Consider the following 26531-nt stretch of genomic DNA (forward strand, 5'->3'; position numbering starts at 1 on the left):
CAGAGGGGGACATCTGTGTTCCCCCGCACCCATTTTGGGACACAAACAAATCCCTGTGTCCCTTTCCCTCCCTCCCTCCCTCCCTCACCCAGGCTCTGCTAACAGGGCAGTGCCCCTCTGTGTCCCCCTCCCTATGCCAGCAGGGTGTTCTCACCCAGGCGGGGGGCGTGGTGCCAACCCCATGCCCTTGGAGGAAGGTCACAGCTTGGCAGTAGGACGGGCTCTGTGTTGGTGGTTCATTACTAACTGTTGCCATGCCAGGGAGGGATCGTGCTGTAAGAGCTGGGATAGAGGACGACTGTTATGTTCATGTAACAGTGCTTCTGTGTTTCAAAACATGGACGTATCCAACAGACAACATGAAGCATGTCGCAGAAATGTCCTGTATGGATACCTTACTTTAATGTCCATTCATGGAAATATATTTTGTGAGGCCAACGGTCCATTGAAATACAATCAATATGTGTTCTGTGCCATGACTTCCACCAACATAGTGTGTGATCTGATGATACAGTGGGTTATACGGTCGATGAGTACGGGATGACATCATGTGGAATACAAGGTGCTGTACATTATTTCTGTACTGGATGTTTTGTTGCAGACCATATGTCTCACTGTAAATGTTGCTGTTGAAGTAGGAGATATTGAGGCTGTTATTGGACTGTCTGTACATCTCACACCTGGCCACTCTCTGAAGTAGAGCTGCCTCCAGACCCTGTACAGTGTATGTACCTGCTAGTACAGTGTATGTACCTGCTAGTACAGTGTATGTACCTGCTAGTACAGTGTATGTACCTGCTAGTACAGTGTATGTACCTGCTAGTACAGTGTATGTACCTGCTAGTACAGTGTATGTACCTGCTAGTACAGTGTATGTACCGGCTAGGCTGGATGTGTGTGTGTGGGGGGGGGGGGGGGGCAGCCCCAGTAGACTCAATAGAAACAGTAGATCTGATCTCTAATGTAGAGGTTCAGCCTCCTCCTAGACTGTCTCATTGTGAAGGAACACACTGATTACACGGTACACAGCTCCCTGCTGTCTGCTGTGAGACTATAGGGGAAAAGTCACTGAAACATCACTGCTTCTGGAACACAATTACAAAGAAGTACATGGATTGATAAAACAACTGGTTCAGCTATAAGCCTAAGGTTTTGTGGCACTGGTAGGTTGCTTGTTATGCTAGGTTGTCCTTCAGCAATGTAGTATGTATGAATATAGCTACTGTAGGGGTCTACTGGTGTAGGTCTCCTGTAGATGAATGTAGCTACTGTAGGGATCTACTGGTGTAGGTCTCCTGTAGATTAATATAGCTACTGTAGGGGTCTACTGGTGTAGGTCTCCTGTAGGGATCTACTGGTGTAGGTCTCCTGTAGATGAATGTAGCTACTGTAGGGATCTACTGGTGTAGGTCTCCTGTAGATTAATATAGCTACTGTAGGGGTCTACTGGTGTAGGTCTCCTGTAGGGATCTACTGGTGTAGGTCTCCTGTAGATTAATATAGCTACTGTAGGGGTCTACTGGTGTAGGTCTCCTGTAGATGAATATAGCTCCTGTAGGGGTCTACTGGTGTAGGTCTCCTGTAGATGAATATAGCTCCTGTAGGGGTCTACTGGTGTAGGTCTCCTGTAGGGATCTACTGGTGTAGGTCTCCTGTAGATTAATATAGCTACTGTAGGGGTCTACTGGTGTAGGTCTCCTGTAGATGAATGTAGCTACTGTAGGGATCTACTGGTGTAAGTCTCCTGTAGGGATCTACTGGTGTCGGTCTCCTGTAGATTAATATAGCTACTGTAGGGATCTACTGGTGTAGGTCTCCTGTAGGGATCTACTGGTGTAGGTCTCCTGTAGATTAATGTAGCTACTGTAGGGATCTACTGGTGTAGGTCTCCTGTAGGGATCTACTGGTGTAGGTCTCCTGTAGATTAATATAGCTACTGTAGGGATCTACTGGTGTAGGTCTCCTGTAGGGATCTACTGGTGTAGGTCTCCTGTAGATTAATATAGCTACTGTAGGGATCTACTGGTGTAGGTCTCCTGTAGATGTGTAGTTACTGTGGGGATCTACTTGTGTAGATCTCCTGTAGATTAATATAGCTACTGTAGGGATCTACTGGTGTAAGTCTCCTGTAGGGATCTACTGGTGTAGGTCTCCTGTAGATTAATATAGCTACTGTAGGGATCTACAGGTGTAGGTCTCCTGTAGGGATCTACTGGTGTAGGTCTCCTGTAGATTAATATAGCTACTGTAGGGATCTACTGGTGTAGGTCTCCTGTAGGGATCTACTGGTGTAGGTCTCCTGAAGATTAATGTAGCTACTGTAGGGATCTACTGGTGTAGGTCTCCTGTAGGAATCTACTGGTGTAGGTCTCCTGTAGACTAATATAGCTACTGTAGGGATCTACTGGTGTAGGTCTCCTGTAGGGATCTACTGGTGTAGGTTTCCTGTAGATGAATGTGGCTACTGTAGGGATCTACTGGTGTAGGTCTCCTGTAGGGATCTACTGGTGTAGGTCTCCTGTAGATTAATGTAGATACTGTAGGGATCTACTGGTGTAGGTCTCCTGTAGGGATCTACTGGTGTAGGTCTCCTGTAGATTAATATAGCTACTGTAGGGATCTACTGGTGTAGGTCTCCTGTAGATGAATATAGCTTCTGTAGGGATCTACTGGTGTGGGTCTCCTGTAGATTAATATAGCTACTGTAGGGATCCAGTGGTGTAGGTCTCCTGTAGATTAATATAGCTACTGTAGGGATCTACTGGTGTAAGTCTCCTGTAGGGATCTACTGGTGTAGGTCTCCTGTAGATTAATATAGCTACTGTAGGGATCTACTGGTGTAGGTCTCCTGTAGATTAATATAGCTACTGTAGGGATCTACTGTTGTAGGTCTCCTGTAGGGATCTACTGGTGTAGGTCTCCTGTAGGGATCTACTGGTGTTGGTGTCCTGTAGGGATCTGCTGGTGTAGGTCTCCTGTAGGTGAATGTAGCTACTGTAGGGATCTACTAGTGTAGGTCTCCTGTAGATTAATGTAGCTACTGTAGGGATCTACTGGTGTAGGTCTCCTGTAGGGATCTACTGGTGTACATCTCCTGTATATGAATGTAGCTACTGTAGGGATCTACTGGTGTAGGTCTCCTGTAGGTGAATGTAGCTACGGTAGAGATCTACTGGTGTAGGTCTCCTGTTGATTAATATTGCCACAAATCATTCTTCTGCAATTCCTGTAAATCCTAAACTAATATGTTTATTGCTGTAAAACCTCAGTTGATAGAGCATGGTACATGCAACACCAGGGTTGTGGGTTCTATTCCCATGGGGGACCAGTATGAAAATGTATGTACTCACTACTGTAAGTGGATCTGGATATGAGCGTCTGATAAATGACTAAATGTAAACACCTAAACTAATAGGTTTATTGCTGTGTTTTCTCATTCATATACATGATCAAGCATATCGGTGAGTTCAAATCACTACACAATGACAACAGATGGAGAGGATGATGATATTGATGATGATGGTGGGGCTAGACTAGACTAGTTGATACCAGAGCAGAATATGTCCAGCGAGGGAGCATGTCCCTACAACCATCTGTCTGCTTGTGTTTTCTAATCTTAGAGATCTGACACTTAGCAACAGACCAAGACAAGGCTCACTGACAACTACTGTTGTACCTGACTGACTCTCTCTGTACCAAAACAATGGCTGCTGTTGCTGTGAGCCTGGAACCTTTCACGCCATCCCTGAACCAGGCTGGCTGTGGTGCATTCGGTGAAGGGGACTTTGTCTGTCTGCTCCTGTGATCTCTGATTGTCATGGCTGCTCTGAGCAGATGTCCCCAAATCTCTCTCTCCCCCTTTCCATTCCCCTTCCCCCACAATCCTTCTCTCCCTCAAGCTCTCCCTCCCTCCCATCACAGTTCTTTCTGCCTTCCCTGCATTCCCCCGCCTCCCTCCCTCTCTCCTCCCTCAACACCCCCTCTCTCTCCATCTCTCTCTCTCTCTCTCTCTCTCTCTCTCTCTCTCTCTCTCTCTCTCTCTCTCTCTCTCTCCCTCTCTCTCCTCCCTCAACCCCATCTCTCTTGCTCTCCCTCTCTCCTTCCCTCTCTCCTCCCTCTCTATCTCCTTCCCCAACGCTCTCTTCCCTCAACCCCATCTCTCTCTCTCCTTCATCTCTCTATCTCCCCAACTCTCTCATTCCCCAACTTTCTCCTCCCTCATCCCCCTCTCTCCTCTCTCCTACCTCACCTCTCTCTCTCCTTCCCCAATCTATCTTTTGTTCCCTCTCTCTGTTTCTCCCTCTCTCCTCCCCTTTCTCCCTCTCTCGTCTCTCCTTCCCCCTCGCTCTCCTTCCCCCTCTCTCACTCTCCTTCCCCATCCCTCTCTCCTTCCCCATCTCTCTTTACCCCCCTCTCTCCCTCCTCCTCTCTCTGCAAACTCCTTCCCAAACTCTCTCCTCCCTCCTCTCTCCTGATCCCCTGTGTGAATACGGACCCCTCCTCCTCCTCTCTCCTGATCCCCTGTGTGAATACGGACCCCTCCTCCTCCTCTCTCCTGATCCCCTGTGTGAATACGGACCCCTCCACCTCCTCTCTCCTGATCCCCTGTGTGAATATGGACCCCTCCTCCTCCTCCTCTCTCCTGATCCCCTGTGTGAATACGGACCCCTCCTCCTCTCTCCTGATCCCCTGTGTGAATACGGACCCCTCCTCCTCCTGTGTGAATACGGACCCCTCCTCCTCCTGTGTGAATACGGACCCCTCTTCCTCCTCTCTCCTGATCCCCTGTGTGAATACGGACCCCCCCTCCTACTGTGTGAATACGGACCCCTCCTCCTCCTGTGTGAATACGGACCCCCCCCCCTCCTCCTGTGTGAATACGGACCCCTCCTCCTCCTGTGTGAATACGGACCCCTACTCCTCCTGTGTGAATACGGACCCCTCCTCCCCCTGTGTGAATACGGACCCCTTTCCTCCTGTGTGAATACGGACCCCTCCTCCTGTGTGAATACGGACCCCTCCTCCCCCTGTGTGAATACGGACCCCCCCTCCTCCTGCGTGAATACGGACCCCTCCTCCCCCTGTGTGAATACGGACCCCTCTTCCTCCTCTCTCCTGATCCCCTGTGTGAATACGGACCCCCCCTCCTACTGTGTGAATACGGACCCCTCCTCCTCCTGTGTGAATACGGACCCCCCCCCCTCCTCCTGTGTGAATACGGACCCCTCCTCCTCCTGTGTGAATACGGACCCCTACTCCTCCTGTGTGAATACGGACCCCTCCTCCCCCTGTGTGAATACGGACCCCTTTCCTCCTGTGTGAATACGGACCCCTCCTCCTGTGTGAATACGGACCCCTCCTCCCCCTGTGTGAATACGGACCCCCCCTCCTCCTGCGTGAATACGGACCCCTCCTCCCCCTGTGTGAATACGGACCCCTCCTCCTCCTGTGTGAATACGGACAATCTTTAGAAACCTAGAAACTCACTTTGACATGTTGCTGGGGATTTCTGGCAGAAAAACAAGGTTACATCCCCAGGCCTGTTTGGGTTGGTTGTGTCACCCTTCTCCCCTTCCCCTCGTCCCCTTCTCCCCTTTCCCTCGTCCCCTTCTCCCCTTCCCCTCGTCCCCTTCTCCCCTTCCCCTCGTCCCCTTCTCCCCTTCCCCCTCGTCCCCTTCTCCCCTTCCCCTCGTCCCCTTCTCCCCTTCCCCTCGTCCCCTTCTCCCCTTCCCATCGTCCCCTTCTCCCCTTCCCCTCGTCCCCTTCTCCCCTTCCCCTCGTCCCCTTCTCCCCCTTCCCCTCGTCCCCTTCTCCCCTTCCCCTCATCCCCTTCTACCCTTCCCCTCGCCCCCTTCTCCCCTTCCCCTCGTCCCCTTCTCCCCTTCCCCTCGTCCCCTTCTCCCCTTCCCCTCGTCCCCTTCTCCCCTTCCCCTCGCCCCCTTCTCCCGTTCCCCTCATCCCCTTCTCCCCTTCCCCTCGTCCCCTTCTCCCCTTCCCCTCGTCCCCTTCTCCCCTTCCCCTCGTCCCCTTCTCCCCTTCCCCTCGTCCCCTTCTCCCCTTCCCCTCGTCCCCTTCTCCCCTTCCCCTCATCCCCTTCTCCCCTTCCCCTCATCCCCTTCTACCCTTCCCCTCGCCCCCTTCTCCCTTCTTCCTGTCTTCCCCCTCTCCCCTCTCCCCTGTAGTTGTGATGGTCAGTGTGAATGGCCATGTTGCGCTTGGTCCTGCCAGGGGCCCCTGACTGTGCTGGGTGATGAATGTAGAACCAGCTCCCTGAAGAGGCTCCCAGCCTAAGAACCAGACTGTCTGTCGCTGGGGCCAAACAAACCCATTGTTGTTATCTGTGGTGGACGTGCTCACATGGGCCCCTCGTCACTGGTGGATAATGTGAGGAGTTGTTGTAGTAATTGTGGATTGCCCCTTTGTCCCATAGTACTACCCATAGAAGTCTGCTATAGAGATTGGGATACAGTCCGGGCTTAATTATCCTAGATAGAGTAGATAGGATCAGTCACAAACACTCTTAGTCAAACTAGGAGGTTTCTACATGAAAGCCTCCAGGCTTGGCCCACTGCTCCACACTGCAGTGTAAGTAGCATGCTTCAGGAAAACCCTGATCAGCTTAACTCCTCCTCCTGTAGTCCTCTATAAGTCTGCCAGGAACATTCATCCAACCATTGTGTTTGAGTAGACATACTGTCAGTCTGGTACAGTATCTAGTCACTTAACCACGGACATGATTTAGAGTAGGGGGAATGGTGATCTGGCAACGAGTGTGTGTGTGTGTGTGTGTGTGTGTGTGTGTGTGTGTGTGTGTGTGTGTGCGTGTGTGTGTGTGTGTGTGTTATGACTGTTCTCTGTTTGTTCTAACATTCTCTCTCCCTATAGGTGTAACCAGGAGGTTTTCCTCATCAGTGCTCTGATTCCTACCATTGTGTTCAGAAGTGGTTAAGTCCATCAGCAACTCATCAGGTAAAACCAGAGAGAACAAACACTTGTAAAGAGAGCTTTAGCTGAAATGATGCTACAGATGTAGGATCTTCATTTGAGCCAGTTTACTACAACAGGGAAATAATCCTGCAGCAACAGGAAATGTCAATTATTTTGTGGATTATAATTAATGGACATTTTTAACCAGAAGGTTATTGACAGCAATTGTGTGATTTGCCTGTGAGTGTGGACAGTAAAAACCTGTTCTCTCACCAGTAATCCCCCAGCCAACAGAAAACATGTTAAAATCCCAGTGCAGGTTATTAGCCTGACAGCCCAACAGCACTATAACTGATCTGCTCCTGTCCTGACCTATCAGAACTTAGAAACAAATCAACCTGACCAATCAAAGTTTAGAAACAGTCCAACCTGACCAATCAGAGTTTAGAAACAGTCCAACCTGACCAATCAGAGTTTAGAAACAGTCCAACCTGACCAATCAGAGTTTAGAAACAGTCCAACCTGACCAATCAGAGTTTAGAAACAGTCCAACCTGACCAATCAAAGTTTAGAAACAGTCCAACCTGACCAATCAAAGTTAAGTAACAGTCCAACCTGACCAATCAAAGTTAAGTAACAGTCCACCTGACCAATCAAAGTTAAGTAACAGTCCACCTGACCAATCAGAGTTAAGTAACAGTCCAACCAGGAAGGCCATGACTGGCTTTATTCCTTCAACACTGACCAGCAACAGGGTATTATTGAGTTGTTGATGTCACTTAGCCTGACGTCCATTAGTGGGACTGTAATGGCCTCTGGTCATGTCATGTCATGTCATATACGTCTGTCTGACCCGTACACATACACACACAGAGACACACACACACACACACACACACACACACACACACACACACACACACACACACACACACACACACACACACACACACACACACACACACTCAGTTGAGGGGACAATAACTGTAAGTAACTGTCCTGCAGGCCTAATGACTGTAATGGCTAGTGACTCAGGCTGTCACTTTCTTACTGTTGTTATGCAAGGTCCTACAGTTGACTGCTGCACTAATGTTTTTGTTTGGGTGAAAGGCATGTCTGACCTGGCTGACTGACTGACTGGCTGTCTGACATGGCTGGCTGACTGACTGGCTGACTGTCTAACCTGACTGGCTCACTGGCCTGGCTGTCTGACCTGACTGACTGTCTGACTAACTGACTGGCTGCAGCTGGAGACAGAGCTCTGCAATGCAGCAACAGGGAACAGGGAACATTATAAATTCTCTATATTCACCTTGTGCTGACGTCAAACCTGGGCTGTGTTCAATAGGGACAAAATGTATTGAAACAATGAGATGGAGCTCTAGAACCTGAACTTATCCAATCAGAACACAGATAACGTTTTGCTATGATGTGCCTTTCTGAATATGACCCTGGTTTAAAGAGTAATGCAATACCCTGGTGTAATACCCTGCTGTAATACCCTGGTTTAAAGAGTAATGCAATACCCTGGTGTAATACCCTGCTGTAATACCCTGGTGTAATACCCTGCTGTAATACCCTGCTGTAACACCCTGCTGTAATACCCTGCTGTAATACCCTGGTGTAATACCCTGCTGTAATACCCTGGCGTAATACCCTGCTGTAATACCCTTGTGTAATACCCTGCTGTAACACCCTGCTGTAATACCCTGCTGTAATACCCTGGTGTAATACCCTGGTCTAATACCCTGGTGTAATACCCTGGTCTAATACCCTGGTGTAATACTCTGGTCTAATACCCTGCTGTAATACCCTGCTGTAATACCCTGCTGTAATACCCTGGTGTAATACCCTGGTGTAATACCCTGCTGTAATACCCTGGTGTAATACCCTGCTGTAATACCCTGCTGTAATACCCTGCTGTAATACCCTGCTGTAATACCCTGCTGTAATACCCTGGTGTAATACCCTGCTGTAATACCCTGCTGTAATACCCTGCTGTAACACCCTGCTGTAATACCCTGCTGTAACACCCTGCTGTAATACCCTGCTGTAATACCCTGCTGTAATACCCTACTGTAATACCCTGCTGTAATACCCTGCTGTAACACCCTGCTGTAATACCCTGCTGTAACACCCTGCTGTAATACCCTGCTGTAATACCCTGGTGTAATACCCTGCTGTAATACCCTGCTGTAATACCCTGCTGTAACACCCTGCTGTAATACCCTGCTGTAACACCCTGCTGTAACACCCTGCTGTAATACCCTGCTGTAATACCCTGCTGTAATACCCTGGTGTAATACCCTGGTGTAATAGCCTGCTGTAACACCCTGCTGTAACACCCTGCTGTAATACCCTGCTGTAACACCCTGCTGTAATACCCTGCTATAACACCCTGCTGTAATACCCTGCTGTAACACCCTGCTGTAATACCCTGCTGTAATACCCTGCTGTAATACCCTGCTGTAATACCCTGCTGTAATACCCTGCTGTAACACCCTGCTGTAATACCCTGCTGTAATACCCTGCTGTAACACCCTGCTGTAATACCCTGCTGTAACACCCTGCTGTAAAACCCTACCCTGCTGTAATACCCTGCTGTAATACCCTGCTGTAACACCCTGCTGTAACACCCTGCTGTAATACCCTGCTGTAATACCCTGCTGTAATACCCTGCTGTAATACCCTGCTGTAACACCCTGCTGTAACACCCTGCTGTAATACCCTGCTGTAATACCCTGCTGTAACACCCTGCTGTAACACCCTGCTGTAACACCCTGCTGTAATACCCTGCTGTAACACCCTGCTGTAATACCCTGCTGTAATACCCTGCTGTAACACCCTGCTGTAACACCCTGCTGTAACACCCTGGTGTAATACCCTGGTGTAATACCCTGGTGTAATACCCTGCTGTAATACCCTGCTGTAATACCCTGGTGTAATACCCTGCTGTAATACCCTGCCGTAACACCCTGCTGTAATACCCTGCTGTAATACCCTGCTGTAATACCCTGGTGTAATACCCTGGTGTAACACCCTGGTGTAACACCCTGCTGTAACACCCTGGTGTAATACCCTGGTGTAATACCCTGGTGTAACACCCTGCTGTAATACCCTGGTGTAACACCCTGCTGTAATACCCTGGTGTAATACCCTGGTGTAATACCCTGGTGTAACACCCTGCTGTAATACCCTGCTGTAATACCCTGCTGTAATACCCTGCTGTAATACCCTGGTGTAATACCCTGCTGTAATACCCTGCTGTAATACCCTGCTGTAACACCCTGCTGTAATACCCTGCTGTAATACCCTGCTGTAATACCCTGGTGTAATACCCTGGTGTAACACCCTGCTGTAATACCCTGGTGTAACACCCTGCTGTAATACCCTGGTGTAATACCCTGGTGTAATACCCTGGTGTAACACCCTGCTGTAATACCCTGCTGTAATACCCTGCTGTAATACCCTGGTGTAATACCCTGCTGTAATACCCTGCTGTAATACCCTGCTGTAACACCCTGCTGTAACACCCTGGTGTAATACCCTGCTGTAATACCCTGCTGTAATACCCTGCTGTAACACCCTGCTGTAACACCCTGCTGTAATACCCTGGTGTAATTGCCCGAGGGATAATAGATGGTTGTTAGCTATAGTGAAGACACTAAGTTCAATCTTTTCAACAAGGCATGAACAGTATAATTACATTGTGTGTCTGAGAGTGTCACGGTAGTCGAAGGGTTGATCCCAAAACGCAGCGGGTATATGTACACTCATCTTCTTTTATTAGGATAAAGAAGGGAAACCAAAAACAAACACGTATACAAAAACACAACGACGACAGACAGTCCTGTAAGGCATAACGCTAAACACGGAAATAACCTCCCACAAAGTGACAGGTGAAAACAGGTTCCCTAAGTATGACTCTCAATCAGCAACAACGATGTACAGCTGTTCCTGATTGAGAGTCATACCAGGCCAACACAGAAATACAAAACTAGAACAGCTCCTAGAAATACAAACACAAGAACATACCCAACACCTCGGAACACATAAATCAAATACCCCTCTACAATACACACACACCCCGAACCACCTAAATCAACTACCCCCTCTACATCGACACTTACACCAATAATCCCCAGAAATACTCGAGAGAGAGAGAGAGAGAGAGAGAGAGAGAGAGAGAGAGAGAGAGAGAGAGAGAGAGAGAGAGAGAGAGAGAGAGAGAGAGAGAGAGAGAGAGAGAGAGAGAGAGAGAGAGAGAGAGAGAGAGAGAGAGAGAGAGAGAGAGAGAGAGAGAGAGAGAGGCTGACAGGGTGGTATTATGGATACAGATGTGGACCAAATTGTGTCGTTCTCAGCTGTAAACGGGCGTTTAGTTTTTTCCTGGTCTTTCTTGGAAAAGAGGTTCAGAGCCGTCAGCTCCATCAGAGGACATGTGTGGTATACCTGTCCTCTCACATTCTACATCTACAGCCAATCTGCTGTTTCAGATTCACCACGGATTGTTACAGCTTTTCCCCAATAGTTGTCCAAGAAGCTATGAGAATAGAAAGGTTCAATTGTTTTGTGAAGCATCACAGCACAGTTGAAAAATATATGGCAAATAGAAATCCGAAATGGATGATGTTGAGAGACAGATGGGAAGGGTTGAATGGAGCTGAAGGGTGGGACTAATAACAAGATAACCAATGTAACACATACGGGGTCTGTAAAATGTATATAGGTTCAGAACATTTGTGAAATAGCACAGTTACAAATAGAAATCAAACTGGATGGACATCAGAAATAGAGGAAGGACTAAAAACAAACAAAATATAACTATTGTTAAATAGACTGTGTCTGTAAAATGTGTATAAGATGAATAAATTGAAGGTAAAAGCCGAAGTGTTTATTAGTTTACTCCAATTGGGGGATCGGTGGTAGGGTTTGCGGGGAATAATAATAAAGGTATATTCTTTAAAAAAGTATGTCTATATAGGTATGTGTATGTGTATATATGTGTATATGTATGCATGTGTGTAGGGATATATATATTTACCCCAAAAATATATGGGGGATTGGAAATGATGCAGACAATTACGTTGATGGAAGCAATATTCTTTCCTCAATATTAAGCTGATCCACCCAAAAAAACAACAAAAAAGAAAAGCTGCAGGATGGAGCTGGGGAAATGTTAGCACTCTCAGATTCATAGATGGAGTTAGGGAATGTGCCTGGTGGACCAAGTGATTAGGGGGGGTTATCGAACGAGTTCTTAAAACACTCCATTAATGGACTTTAATGGACTTTTCACCCTGTTTGGATTCCCTGCTTCCAGCTAACAGTTCAACCCAGTGTCATCTCTTCCGGTCAGTGTTTTCTGTGGGGTGGTTTAATGAGGGCCCACTGAGTCAGTGTACTGGTGTAGAGAAACCAGCCCAGGGATCAACTGAAGACACCATGAGCTCTTTGAGGCCATCACACATCCTCCTCCCAGGAACATGAAGACCCAAGATCATCCAATCTGTGTTTGTGTGTGGGTTGGTTCTTCTATCCTTTTGGGGACCTAAAATCCCCAAAAGTCCCCACAAGGATATGATAGCAAGGACAATTCTCTCTCGTGGGGACATTTCCCATATCCCCATGAGGACAAAGGCTATTTTAGGCTTAGGGGTTAGAATTAGGGTTAGGACTTATGTTTAGGTTAGGGTTACGGGTTAAGGTTATGGTAAGGGTTACTAACCTAGTTGACAGAGTGAAAAGAAGGAAGCCTGTGCAGAATACAAATATTACAAAGCATATATCCTGTTTGCAACAAGGCACTAAAGTAATACTGCAAAAAAATTGACAAAGAAATTAACTTTTTGTCCTGAATGCAAATTGTTATGTTTGGGCCAAATCCAATACAACAAATTATTGAGTACCACTCTCCTTTTTTTCTAGTGAGGGCAGCATCATGTTATGGGTATGCTTGTAATCATTAAGGACTGGAGAGTTTTTCAGGATAAAAAGAAACAGAAGGGAGCTAAGCACAGTCAAAATCCTTGAGGAAAACCTGGTTCAGTCTGCTTTCCACCAGACACTGGGAGATGAATTCACCTTTCAGCAGGACAATAACCTAAAACAAATCTACACTGGAGTTACAGTTTTTACTTGAAAAACAATTTCAAGACCTGAAAGTGGTTTTCCAGCAATGATCAACAACCAATTTGACAGAGCTTGAAGAAATTTGAAAATAATAATGGGCAAATGTTGTACAATCCAGGTGAGGAAAGCTCTTAGAGATTTACCCAGAAAGACTCACAGCTGTAATCACAGCCAAAGGTTATTCTACAAAGTATTAACTCTGTATTTCATTTTCAATACATGTGCAAAGATTTCTACAAAAAGTTGTCACTTTGTCATAATGGGGTATGTGTATATTGCGAGATAAAAAATGTGTTTAATTCATTTTGAATTCAGACTGTAACACAACAAAATGTGGAATAAGTCAAGGGGTATGAATACTTTCTGAAGGCACTGTGTATACAGATATGATTGATGATTATCTGACGTGTACAGTAGCGTCCTGAAAGTTTCACCTCACTGAAGACGTCCCTGCTGAATGCTTGCTGTTCATTCCCACTTCACTGTGCTTGTATTCTGCTACCATTCTGCCTTGCCTGCTGTCTCTGCTGAGTCACCATAAATGTATGATATGGTATTATCCTAAACCTTGACAAAGGCGAACATCTGCAGCAGGTTGACATTTATTGTCATGACTCTAGCCCTGGAGGCAGAACTGAGCCATTTCCACTAGATGGGCCAGCTGGAAAGTCTAAATTGGCTAGATTATAAACATTAATGAAAACATAAATGTGCTTTTTGGTCTTAATATAAGGTTAGGGTTAGGCATTAGGGTTAGCAGTGTGGTTAGGGTTAGGCATTAGGGTTAGCAGTGTGGTTAGGGTTAGGGTTAAAATCCGATTTTATGACTTTATGTCTGTGCCAGCTAGTGACCACTAGCAGAGCTGCCTCCAGAACAACATTCATGACAACCTACAGATCTGCACACCCTGAAACTATAGCTACCCAGGGTTGATGTAAGGACCTATGTCCTTGTATGCCCACTCCGTCCCCACAAGACGGTGTCCTCACAAACCACAAAGATTACAGGGGCAGGTTGATCTGAGCTACTGTGATTGGCTGGCACTAGCAGGAATTCCGTCTCCTAAATGGCGGCTGACATTCTGATGAACAGAACTCAGGGAGGCATGAAGATTGCCCCAGTAGAGGAGCAGGAGGGGGACAGGGCTTATGAAAGAGGGAGGGGGTGAGAGAGAGGGAGAATTTAATTGAAAGAGAAATGGCTGGGAGAGAGAGAGTGAGAGAGAGGGGGAGATAGAGAAGGGTCGTAGAGAGAGGTAGTGGGAGGAGAGGAGGGTAAAAAGAGTGAGAAGGGAGGGAGAGAGGGAGGGCAAGAGGGGGGTGAGAGAGAGATAGATGGAAGAGAAGGGTCGGAGAGGGGTAGAGACTGACAGAGAGAGAGAGAGAAGGGTGGGAGAGAAGTAGTGGGAGAAGAGGATGGGAAATAGAGAGACTATGGAGGGGAGAGAGAGAGCGATGGATGGAGGGAGGGAGCTTATGATGCCTACTGACCTGTGTGGAACTCAGAAAGCCCCTGAGGCGTCCTGTTCTGCCACGCCCAAAAGCAAACCATCTTCATCCAGCCATCTCTCTCTCTCTCTCTCTCTCTCTCTCTCTCTCTCTCTCTCTCTCTCTCTCTCCTATCCCTCACTCTGTGTACTGTATCTGCTGGCATATGATAGCCGGGCCCTGCATGTTCCAACCAGGGAGAACTAGCCCAGTCTGACCAGTCAGTGTTAGAAGTGATAGGACAGGACATTCTCATGTCCCCTGGCCTGCATACCGCCTGCATTGTTTACTGAGGCTTATACGGAAAATAAATGCACTCTAACCGATATGACAGTAACAGAGATGACAGGAAGATCTCCAGCCAAAGCCTATTTTCTGGTTATGATCGTCCTTTCTATGTGTGTCTGATATCGTCTCATCTCACAGTACAAAGGGATGAAAAGAGATTTCCTCCAGCTTCTAATGGAATGTGAGGTATTAGACAGTTAGACAGTTAGGCACTATCCCTCTTTCTCCCACTGCTTGTTTGAGTGTTTTTGTGCTGTAATGGGGGGTGGACAGGGGGAGGGGGAAGTCAGATGATGTTAGCCCAGACCGGACTGACGAGGCATGGCTAGAGAAGCAGGTCTTCAGGGTACAGCAACAAGAGATGGTAGATCTTTTTTCAGAGAGAAATGGGGAGAAAACACAGACAGTGAGGGATGTGATGAGAAGTCTAGTCAGGTAACATACAGGGAGATAACAGAGAGACAGTGAGGGATGTGTTGAGATGTCTAGTCAGGTAACATACAGGGAGATAACAGAGAGACAGTGAGGGATGTGTTGAGAGGTCTAGTCAGGTAACATACAGGGAGATAACAGTAACAGAGACACAGTGAGGGATGTGTTGAGAGGTCTAGTCAGGTAACATACAGGGAGATAATAGAGAGACAGTGAGGGATGTGATGAGAGGTCTAGTCAGGTAACATACAGGGAGAAAACAGAGAGACAGTGAGGGATGTGATGAGAGGTCTAGTCAGGTAACATACAGGGAGATAACAGAGAGACAGTGAGGGATGTGTTGAGAGGTCTAGTCAGGTAACATACAGGGAGATAACAGTAACAGAGACACAGTGAGGGATGTGTTGAGAGGTCTAGTCAGGTAACATACAGGGAGATAATAGAGAGACAGTGAGGGATGTGATGAGAGGTCTAGTCAGGTAACATACAGGGAGAAAACAGAGAGACAGTGAGGGATGTGATGAGAAGTCTAGTCAGGTAACATACAGGGAGATAACAGTAACAGAGACACAGTGAGGGATGTGTTGAGAGGTCTAGTCAGGTAACATACAGGGAGATAATAGAGAGACAGTGAGGGATGTGATGAGAGGTCTAGTCAGGTAACATACAGGGAGAAAACAGAGAGACAGTGAGGGATGTGATGAGAGGTCTAGTCAGGTAACATACAGGGAGATAACAGAGAGACAGTGAGGGATGTGTTGAGAGGTCTAGTCAGGTAACATACAGGGAGATAACAGTAACAGAGACACAGTGAGGGATGTGTTGAGAGGTCTAGTCAGGTAACATACAGGGAGATAATAGAGAGACAGTGAGGGATGTGATGAGAGGTCTAGTCAGGTAACATACAGGGAGAAAACAGAGAGACAGTGAGGGATGTGATGAGAGGTCTAGTCAGGTAACATACAGGGAGATAACAGAGAGACAGTGAGGGATGTGTTGAGAGGTCTAGTCAGGTAACATACAGGGAGATAACAGTAACAGAGACACAGTGAGGGATGTGTTGAGAGGTCTAGTCAGGTAACATACAGGGAGATAATAGAGAGACAGTGAGGGATGTGATGAGAGGTCTAGTCAGGTAACATACAGGGAGAAAACAGAGAGACAGTGAGGGATGTGATGAGAGGTCTAGTCAGGTAACATACAGGGAGATAACAGAGAGACAGTGAGGGATGTGATGAGAGGTCTAGTCAGGTAACATACAGGGAGATAACAGAGAGACAGTGAGGGATGTGTTGAGAGGTCTAGTCAGGTAACATACAAACAATGTCTTCTATTTGCACCAGACCTGGCTTCAAATTGTATCTGAAATCTTTAAAATACTAACTTTCAAATACTAATCAAAGCGTGATTGAGCTTGCCTTGTGCAATTGAACCAACACACGCCGCCCATCTGAGATTGCAGCCAGACCTAAAGATTTCAAATACTGTTTGATCCCAGGTCTGGTTTGCACACAAATAGCATGTCTGGATCACAATGATATGGAAACAGCCTTTCCTTATCAGGTCAATGAGATGCTAATTCCTCATCATCTCCCTAGCGGTGTACTGTAAAGGTAGACTCAGCAAGCCACTCTTTCTCCTTAGCAACAGCTAGGCGAGACATTCCTTTGGCTTCGATTCTCTCACTCTTGTTCTCTTGCTCTCTCTCTCTCTTTCTCCCACTCCTCCCCTCTCTCTCTCTCTCTCTCTCTCTCTCTGTGTGTGTCGCAGTAGGGCTTTTCTTTCTTCTGTTGATTACACAGAGAGATCTCATCCTCTCAACCAGCTCCTTCCAACCCACTACAGCAGACATTGGCCTAGTTCACTGTGAGCTTTCTACACTGCCGGGACCGCAGAGAGAAGGAGAGAGAGAAGGAAAGAGAGAAATAGATAAGGAGAGTGTTCAGATTTAGAGTGTGAGGGTATGAGAAGGGTGGTGGAAAGCTTCTGAGGAAGGATAGGAGGGAGAGAGAGAGAAGGGGGAGGGGTGAGAGAGAGAGGGGATGGGGGGTGAGAGATTGAGAGAGAGAGAGGGGAAGGTGCGAGAGAGAGGGGGGAAGGGAGGGAAGGTGAGAGAGAGAGAGGGGAAGGGAGAGCAAGAGCGAGAGAGAGAGAGAGGGGAAGGGAGGGTGAGAGAGAGAGGGGAAGGGAGGGTGAGAGAGAGAGAGAGAGAGAGAGAGAGGGGAAGGGAGAGCGAGAGAGAGAGAGAGAAAGAGAGAGAGAGAGAGGGGAAGGGAGAGCGAGAGAGAGAGAGAGAGGGGAAGGGAGAGCGAGAGAGAGAGAGAGAGGGGATGGGGTGAGAGATTGAGAGAGAGAGAGGGGAAGGGAGGGGAAGGTGCGAGAGAGGGGAAGGTGCGAGAGAGGGGAAGGGAGAGCGAGAGAGAGAGAGAGAGAGGGGAAGGGAGAGCCAGAGAGAGAGAGAGAGAGAGAGAGAGAGAGAGGGGGAGGGGGAGGGTGAGAGAGAGCGAGAGAAAGGTTAGTTAGAGTTTTTATAAAACCTTTATTTTATACTCAAGTACTAACACAAATAATGGCACACTGTGACTTTTCAGAAATTAAACAACAAATGTGTCATTCTTAAATAAACATAAAAAATAAGCATTTATAATGCAACTAATTTCATCAACAAAAAATAGTTTCCCCTCCTCCATAAAACAACCCGCTCCTTTGTAAGCCCACTTCTCCTCCAACAATAGATATTTTACAGCCGAGAAGAACTCAAAGTTCACTTTTATTCTCGCTTTGACTAATCCCTTAATTAACACATCTTACATCCTGCTTATATCCCGTGTCGATCTTGTTTCCTACTCAGAACAATTGACATCTTAGCTTGTCCCAAAATAACATTTAACAGTTGACATTTTCTTTTCTGTTGCTCACTATATTGAAACCCCAAACAGTGTTATTGAACATCTCCACCACAGCTGTAAACAAAGACTAGTATTTCAGAGAGATTGAACATCTCCCCCACAGCTGTAAACAAAGACTCTAGTATTTCAGAGAGATTGAACATCTCCCCCACAGCTGTAAACAAAGACTCTAGTATTTCAGAGAGATTGAACATCTCCACCACAGCTGTAAACAAAGACTCTAGTATTTCAGAGAGATTGAACATCTCCCCCACAGCTGTAAACAAAGACTCTAGTATTTCAGAGAGATTGAACATCTCCCCCACAGCTGTAAACAAAGACTAGTATTTCAGAGAGATTGAACATCTCCCCCACAGCTGTAAACAAAGACTCTAGTATTTCAGAGAGATTGAACATCTCCCCACAGCTGTAAACAAAGACTCTAGTATTTCAGAGAGATTGAACATCTCCCCCACAGCTGTAAACAAAGACTCTAGTATTTCAGAGAGATCGAATATCTCCCCCACAGCTGTAAACAAAGACTAGTATTTCAGAGAGATTGAACATCTCCCCCACAGCTGTAAACAAAGACTCTAGTATTTCAGAGAGATTGAACATCTCCCCCACAGCTGTAAACAAAGACTCTAGTATTTCAGAGAGATTGAACATCTCCCCCACAGCTGTAAACAAAGACTCTAGTATTTCAGAGAGATTGAACATCTCCCCCACAGCTGTAAACAAAGACTCTAGTATTTCAGAGAGATCGAACATCTCCCCCACAGCAGTAAACAAAGACTAGTATTTCAGAGAGATTGAACATCTCCCCCACAGCTGTAAACAAAGACTCTAGTATTTCAGAGAGATTGAACATCTCCCCCACAGCTGTAAACAAAGACTCTAGTATTTCAGAGAGATCGAACATCTCCCCCACAGCTGTAAACAAAGACTAGTATTTCAGAGAGATTGAACATCTCCCCCACAGCTGTAAACAAAGACTCTAGTATTTCAGAGAGATTGAACATCTCCCCCACAGCTGTAAACAAAGACTCTAGTATTTCAGAGAGATTGAACATCTCCCCCACAGCTGTAAACAAAGACTCTAGTATTTCAGAGAGATTGAACATCTCCCCCACAGCTGTAAACAAAGACTCTAGTATTTCAGAGAGATCGAACATCTCCCCCACAGCAGTAAACAAAGACTAGTATTTCAGAGAGATTGAACATCTCCCCCACAGCTGTAAACAAAGACTCTAGTATTTCAGAGAGATTGAACATCTCCCCCACAGCTGTAAACAAAGACTCTAGTATTTCAGAGAGATTGAACATCTCCCCCACAGCTGTAAACAAAGACTCTAGTATTTCAGAGAGATTGAACATCTCCCCCACAGCTGTAAACAAAGACTCTAGTATTTCAGAGAGATTGAACATCTCCCCCACTGCTGTAAACAAAGACTCTAGTATTTCAGAGAGATTGAACATCTCCCCCACTGCTGTAAACAAAGACTCTAGTATTTCAGAGAGATTGAACATCTCCCCCACTGCTGTCTTCTCACACTCCATAAAACGCTGAAAAATTGTTTCTCTTATATTACAAAACTGACATCCATCTCCAACATCTGAATTAATTACAGAAATAAAAGCATTAACTGCAATGATGCCATGCAACACCCTCCATTGCGTATCACCAGTACCCTTTTGTAACGGAGGCTTGTACAGTGCTCTCCATGCTGGCTTTACCTTGTCATCAAGGCCCAGTTTTACCCTCTAGGGAGTGTCTTTTCTATGTTTCTATTTATCTTCATTTAAAACCTTGACACCCCCCCTGTATAAATCCTTCCCATTCACCTCATCCAAACCCACCTCTTCCACCCCTCTCAAATCCAGTAATAACGCCTTTCTTTCTGACTCTGAGATATTGGGTGTAATCCCTAGTCTTGGAAATGGGACATTTTCCTATTGTACCTTTTCCTTGTGACTGTTAAGCATAAATCCACTCTTCTGCTGACAGAGCCTTCCTGCAGCTTCCCAGCAGTTGTCCGACAATCCTCACCCCCAAATGTTCAGCCACCCGTCTTCCATCCATTAAGGTGGGCCCAGCCATGTCCATTAACTGTTTTAGGGTGATGATTTTGCCCTTCACCCGAATGTTGGAGAAATGTGGAACAGCTGCAGTTGTACAATCCAGTGTTGCCCCAGACACCAGAGGTTCCTCCAGCAGCCAATGAACCGACTCCGCTGTAGGGCTTCTGGACACCTTCATTACACTCCAAACCCTAAGAAGGCCTCTGTAAAACGGAGGTACTCCATCCCTAGAAATCTGGCTACTACCAACCAAAAATAAAGCCTTCTTTAAACCTAATCCCCCTACCTGCTGTAACACAAGACCTGCCACCCCTCTCCAAACCATATTTTCCGGTCCATAAAGCAACCTTTGAATAAACTGGAACCGGAAAGCAGCAGCCCTACTAGCAAGATGTACAAGACCTTGTCCCCCCTACTCTTTTTCAAATACAAAACACTTTTTGGAACCCAATGATATTTATCCCAAAATAAATCTACAATAATCACCTGTATCTTAGCCAGAAGGCCAGATGGTGCCTCTAAACATGACAACCCATGCCACAGTGCAGAGACAACCACATTGTTAACAATAATAGTGTGCCCCCTATATGACATACGAGATAACAACCAACGCCATCTCCTCATCCTCTCTTCCACCATTTCAACCACTCCATTACATTTTTTTCCCATAGTCCCCTCATCTCCTAGGTACACTCCAAGATACTTAAAACCTCCCTTACACCATTCCAGACCCACTGGCAAAGCCATGATCCCTCCAGCCCATTCTCCAATCTGTAAAGCACAACTCTTTTCCCAATTTACCTTTGCAGAGGATATTCCCCTAAACCGATCAACCATGAGACTCAAACTATCCACCTCCACTTGATTTTTCACTAAAATAACTACATCATCAGCATAGGCTGAGAGACCAACAGGAGGAATATCCTCTGAAAGGTTCACCCCTTCAATGCAACTTCTAATGCTATTTAGTTGTGGCTCTATAGCGGTGGCATATTACATTCCTGACAACGAACACCCCTACCTAATACCTCTACTCAAGCCACCGTTAACTTTCAATACACTTTCAATGTCACCATATACCACCCTGATCATGGCAATAAAACCAGAGCTGAAACCAAATGCCTCAGAAGTATTGATGTTCAACTCGGTCAAATGCTTTTTCCTGATTAATTGAAATTAGACCAGCATCCAACCCAACAGCCCTAGAGACGTCCAAACAATCCAGAATCAGGAAAATGTTATCCTCTATCTGCCTGCTGGGAACACAGTAGGACTGGTCCGTATGATTTAAAACGTTATCCTCTATTTGCCTGCTGGGAACACAGTAGCACTGGTCCGTATGATTTAAAATGTTATCCTCTATCTGCCTGCCGGGAACACAGTAGGACTGGTCCGTATGATTTAAAATGTTATCCTCTATCTGCCTGCCGGGAACACAGTAGGACTGGTCCGTATGATTTAAAATGTTATCCTCTATCTGCCTGCTGTGAACACAGTAGGACTGGTCCGTAGGATTTAAAATGTTATCCTCTATCTGCCTGCTGGGAACACAGTAGGACTGGTCCGTAGGATTTAAAATGTTATCCTCTATCTGCCTGCTGGGAACACAGTAGGACTGGTCCGTATGATTTAAAATGTTATCCTCTATCTGCCTGCTGGGAACACAGTAGGACTGGTCCGTATGATTTAAAATGTTATCCTCTATTTGCCTGCTGGGAACACAGTAGCACTGGTCCGTATGATTTAAAATGTTATCCTCTATCTGCCTGCCGGGAACACAGTAGGACTGGTCCGTATGATTTAAAATGTTATCCTCTATCTGCCTGCCGGGAACACAGTAGGACTGGTCCGTATGATTTAAAATGTTATCCTCTATCTGCCTGCTGCGAACACAGTAGGACTGGTCCGTATGATTTAAAATGTTATCCTCTATCTGCCTGCTGGGAACACAGTATGACTGGTCCGTATGATTGAAAATGTTATCCTCTATCTGCCTGCTGGGAACACAGTAGGACTGGTCCGTATGATTTAAAATGTTATCCTCTATCTGCCTGCTGGGAACACAGTAGGACTGGTCCGTATGATTTAAAATGTTATCCTCTATCTGCCTGCTGGGAACACAGTAGGACTGGTCCGTATGATTTGCCCCATCACCTCCCTCAGCCTGGTGGACAGAGCCTTGGACAGGATCTTATAATCAGTGCACAATAAGGCCACCGGCCTCCAGTTCTTCACCTCCCTAGATCACCCTTTTTTGGCAGTAGGGAGGACAGCCCGTCTGCAGCTTATCGGTAGTAACCCTCCGGTCAAACTAAAGCCCATCAATGCCCAGTGCCCTTCCATTTTCCATGCCTTTTAATGCAGTGAATAGCTTCTGCAAAGACAATGGTTGCTGTAGCTCAACCTGAGCTTCTGCAGCCACCTGTGGGAGCCCATCAAGAAACTGTTGTTTCACTGTTATATCCTCTTTGTACTCACACTTGTAGAGCTCAGCATAGAACTCTACTGTCCTCTTTCTAATTTCACTAGGGCTAGTGAGCTCCTGTCCAACAGCTGATTTGAGGAAATTAATAATTCTTTGTCCATTCTCTTTCTCTAAACCAAAGAAACATTTTGATGAGGCAACCATTTCAGAGATTCCCTGAATCGTACTTCTCAGTTTCACCAATGCCCCCTGTGCTCTGATACCCAGCAGGTCTGCCAATGCCCCCTGTGCTCTGATACCCAGCAGGTCTGCCAATGCCCCCTGTGCTCTGATACCCAGCAGGTCTGCCAATGCCCCCTGTGCTCTGATACCCAGCAGGTCTGCCAATGCCCCCTGTGCTCTGATACCCAGCAGGTCTGCCAATGCCCCCTGTGCTCTGATACCCAGCAGGTCTGCCAATGCCCCCTGTGCTCTGATACCCAGCAGGTCTGCCAATGCCCCCTGTGCTCTGATACCCAGCAGGTCTACCACATCCCCCTGTACTCTGATACCCAGCAGGTCTGCCAATGCCCCCTGTGCTCTGATACCCAGCAGGTCTGCCAATGCCCCCTGTGCTCTGATACCCAGCAGGTCTGCCAATGCCCCCTGTGCCTTGATACCCAGCAGGTCTACCAATGCCCCCTGTGCTCTGATACCCAGCAGGTCTGCCAATGCCCCCTGTGCTCTGATACCCAGCAGGTCTGCCAATGCCCCCGGTGCTCTGATACCCAGCAGGTCTGCCAATGCCCCCTGTGCTCTGATACCCAGCAGGTCTGCCAATGCCCCCTGTGCTCTGATACCCATCAGGTCTACCACATCCCCCTGTACTCTGATACCCAGCAGGTCTGCCAATGCCCCCTGTGCTCTGATACCCAGCAGGTCTGCCAATGCCCCCTGTGCTCTGATACCCAGCAGGTCTACCACATCCCCCTGTACTCTGATACCCAGCAGGTCTGCCAATGCCCCCTGTGCTCTGATACCCAGCAGGTCTGCCAATGCGGCTTTTTTCCTCTTGAGGGCCTGAGTATGGCCTCGATCTCCTGTGGCCTCAACTAACGGCAGGATTTCCACTATTTCAGACTCTAAAGCGTTCATTGAACAAGGCAGTTAACCCACTGTTCCTAGGCCGTCATTGAAAATAAGAATTTGTTCTTAACTGACTTGCCTAGTTAAATAAATGTAAAATAATTGTTAAAAAAATAATTGATCTGCTGATATCCCTGGTGACGTTCATCGTGTATTTATTACAGAATTGTTGAATCTGGATGTTTCCTATATCCTACCACTGTTGAAGGGACACAAAACTGGCCTTTTCAGACCTCCACCTCTCCCAGAAAAAACTCAAACATTTCCTGAAGTGAGCATCACTCAATAAAGTTATATTAAAATGCCAGTATGCACTTTTGGGTTTTACAGCGTTAATGTACACGTCCTATGTTATTAAACAATGTTATCAAAAGTTATCAAAAATCCCACTGGGGTTATCACACTTGATTTACAGACCTGAGATTGATCCTCAAAACAATAAACCCTATCTAACTTGGCCAGAGAGATTGTGTTCTCTCTCACTTGGGCCCATGTGTACTGTCTCGTGCCTCCATGTTGGCTCCGCCAAATATCACAGTTCATGTGTTACAATAAGGCGTTTTAAAAAAGTCCTTGAGGCTATATGAGGTTCTTTGTGGTTTCTATCTAAATCGCTGACTGTGCAGTTAAAATCCCCAGCGATAAATAAATAATCCTTAGTGTTACATTTCTCAATGGTATTTGATGTCTCTGCCACTACTGGGGCATATACATTTATATACACATAGTGATGTTTTCATACCTCACTTTTAATAACCTCCCCTCAACTACCTCTTCAACCTCATATGACAAAGGCAAAAACTCTTTTGAGAACAGGATAGCCACACCCCTACTTTTTGAGCTTCTATGACAACACGTCTCTCGCCCCATTTACATTTAAAGAACAAATCTTAAAACTGCTCATGGCTGAAAAACAAATACAGAGAACGAGACAGAAAACACATCTCTTTACAGAGTTAAGGCTGTGACTGAACCCCAGTCGCAGTCTCACGTTCATCCCTTCGCGGTGGTGCATTATCTGCACCGGCGGTAGAGCTGCTACCGGGCTCTGTGCGCTGGTTCTCCGGACAACAACGTACCAAATGCCCCTCTCTTCCACAGCCAAAGCTTTTCATTGATTCAGTAGAAGTGTAGAACACAATCAAATCCGTCAATCTTAAAACTAAATGCTAAATTCAGTTGGTCAGTATCCTTCTTTAAAATCATGTGCTCTTGTCTCCTATGAGACACAACATGTTTCAACAAAGGAGATTTGCATCCAGAAATAACCTTTTTTATTGTAGATACAAGTTGACCATGATGAGAACTCTCGCTCTAACACTTCATCTCTAACGAATGGTGGCACATTAGAAAATATAACTTTCTTCGCCGGATTCATAAGAGGAAATACCTACATCTGTGTCTCCCGCAATCCCTGACTGAGGGTTGACTACATCTTGTCTGTTCCCTGACTGAGGGTTGACTACATCTTGTCTGTTCTCTGACTGAGGGTTGACTACATTTTGTCTGTTCCCTGACTGAGGGTTGACTACATCTTGTCTGTTCCCTGACTGAGGGTTGACTACATCTTGTCTGTTCCCTGACTGAGGGTTGACTACATCTTGTCTGTTCCCTGACTGAGGGTTGACTACATTTTGTCTGTTCCCTGACTGAGGTTTGACTACATCTTGTCTGTTCCCTGACTGAGGGTTGACTACATCTTGTCTGTTCCCTGACTGAGGGTTGACTACATCTTGTCTGTTCCCTGACTGAGGGTTGACTACATCTTGTCTGTTCCCTGACTGAGGGTTGACTACATCTTGTCTGTTCTCTGACTGAGGTTGACTACATCTTGTCTGTTCCCTGACTGAGGGTTGACTACATTTTGTCTGTTCCCTGACTGAGGGTTGACTACATCTTGTCTGTTCCCTGACTGAGGGTTGACTACATCTTGTCTGTTCCCTGACTGAGGGTTGACTACATTTTGTCTGTTCTCTGACTGAGGGTTGACTACATCTTGTCTGTTCCCTGACTGAGGGTTGACTACATTTTGTCTGTTCCCTGACTGAGGGTTGACTACATTTTGTCTGTTCCCTGACTGAGGGTTGACTACATCTTGTCTGTTCTCTGACTGAGGGTTGACTACATCTTGTCTGTTCCCTGACTGAGGGTTGACTACATCTTGTCTGTTCTCTGACTGAGGTTGACTACATCTTGTCTGTTCCCTGACTGAGGGTTGACTACATTTTGTCTGTTCCCTGACTGAGGTTGACTACATCTTGTCTGTTCCCTGACTGAGGGTTGACTACATCTTGTCTGTTCCCTGACTGAGGGTTGACTACATTTTGTCTGTTCTCTGACTGAGGGTTGACTACATCTTGTCTGTTCCCTGACTGAGGGTTGACTACATTTTGTCTGTTCCCTGACTGAGGGTTGACTACATTTTGTCTGTTCCCTGACTGAGGGTTGACTACATCTTGTCTGTTCTCTGACTGAGGGTTGACTACATCTTGTCTGTTCCCTGACTGAGGGTTGACTACATTTTGTCTGTTCCCTGACTGAGGGTTGACTACATCTTGTCTGTTCCCTGACTGAGGGTTGACTACATTTTGTCTGTTCCCTGACTGAGGGTTGACTACATTTTGTCTGTTCCCTGACTGAGGGTTGACTACATCTTGTCTGTTCTCTGACTGAGGGTTGACTACATTTTGTCTGTTCCCTGACTGAGGGTTGACTACATCTTGTCTGTTCTCTGACTGAGGGTT

At 46.5% G+C, this 26531-nt stretch overlaps 1 protein-coding gene across 1 annotated transcript in view; it reads left to right on the plus strand.

Annotated features, from left to right (window-relative positions):
* Window positions 1–26531, plus strand: part of LOC115179144 (microtubule-associated protein 2-like) — a 61222-nt gene that overhangs the window by 2818 nt on the left and 31873 nt on the right. The window contains 1 exon segment of the mRNA XM_029740443.1: window positions 6886–6969. The gene's annotated coding sequence lies outside the window, so the exon portion shown is untranslated.

This window comes from Salmo trutta, chromosome 39 (genome assembly GCF_901001165.1).
Source record: "Salmo trutta chromosome 39, fSalTru1.1, whole genome shotgun sequence".
Classification (NCBI taxonomy): Eukaryota; Metazoa; Chordata; class Actinopteri; order Salmoniformes; family Salmonidae; genus Salmo; species Salmo trutta.